At 41.5% G+C, this 913-nt stretch overlaps 1 non-coding gene across 1 annotated transcript; it reads left to right on the top strand.

The window, feature by feature from the left end:
- The first annotated feature begins 265 nt into the window (after window positions 1-265).
- LOC120108343 lies at window positions 266-373 on the top strand. Its single transcript, XR_005509729.1, has one exon. It is a non-coding gene; the product is annotated as a small nucleolar RNA R71 (small nucleolar RNA).
- The last annotated feature ends 540 nt before the right edge of the window (window positions 374-913 follow it).

Raw genomic sequence — 913 nt, 5'->3', positions numbered from 1 at the left:
GTCTATCCGGGCCTTGAGATTATCCTCCTCTCTAAGATGGTAAATTCCTCCACTAGAAAGAGTAGCTGTAGGTCGTGACCTACTAGTACTATCAGTCGCACTAGGTCCTGTCCAAGTATGAGCTTTCTCAGCTAGATCATTCAGGTACTCTATGGCCTCATCCGGATCTTTCTGCAAGAACTCACCATTACACATCATCTCTACAAATTGGCGCTCTCTAGGTGTAAGTCCCTCATAAAAGTAACTAACTAAACGCCAACTCTCATAGCCGTGATGAGGACACAAGTTCAACAAATCTTTAAACCTCTCCCACACCTGATACAAAGTCTCACTATCCTTTTGTGCAAAGGTTGAAATCTGTCTCTTCAAACCACTGGTCTTATGGTGGGGGAAGTATTTGTTAAAGAAAACCTGTGTCATCTCATCCCAAGATCCTATTGACCGCGGTCTCAGTGAATACAACCAACTTTTCGCTCTATCTTTCAGAGAAAATGGAAAAAACTTAAGTCTAACTGCATCTATTGTACCGGGTTGACTATGAAAAGTCGCCACTACCTCCTCAAACTCTCTAATGTGCACGTAAGGATTTTCATTCTCTAAGCCATGAAAGGTAGGAAGTAACTGTATCATTCCTGGTTTAAAATCCTGTTGTGGGACATTGGGTGGGAACATAATGCATGACGGTGTGGCTGTGCGTGTAGGATGGAGATAGTCCTGGAGAGTCCTAATGGGCTGATCTTCGTGATTGCTCATGGTGTTAGAATTAGATGGCGTATCGGGCAAATTCACAGGAAAAGTGTCAGGTTCTAATTCCGGTCTTCTTGCAAATCTACCTAACTCGTCTCTATGCCTACGCATGCAACACAAAATATATGTATATTATTTTTATTTTATTTTATTTTATTTTTTTTGC

This window comes from Phoenix dactylifera, unplaced genomic scaffold (genome assembly GCF_009389715.1).
Source record: "Phoenix dactylifera cultivar Barhee BC4 unplaced genomic scaffold, palm_55x_up_171113_PBpolish2nd_filt_p 001286F, whole genome shotgun sequence".
Taxonomy (NCBI): Eukaryota; Viridiplantae; Streptophyta; class Magnoliopsida; order Arecales; family Arecaceae; genus Phoenix; species Phoenix dactylifera.
Note: the sequence above shows the minus strand (reverse complement) of the source record. Positions and strands in the feature narration are given on the sequence as shown.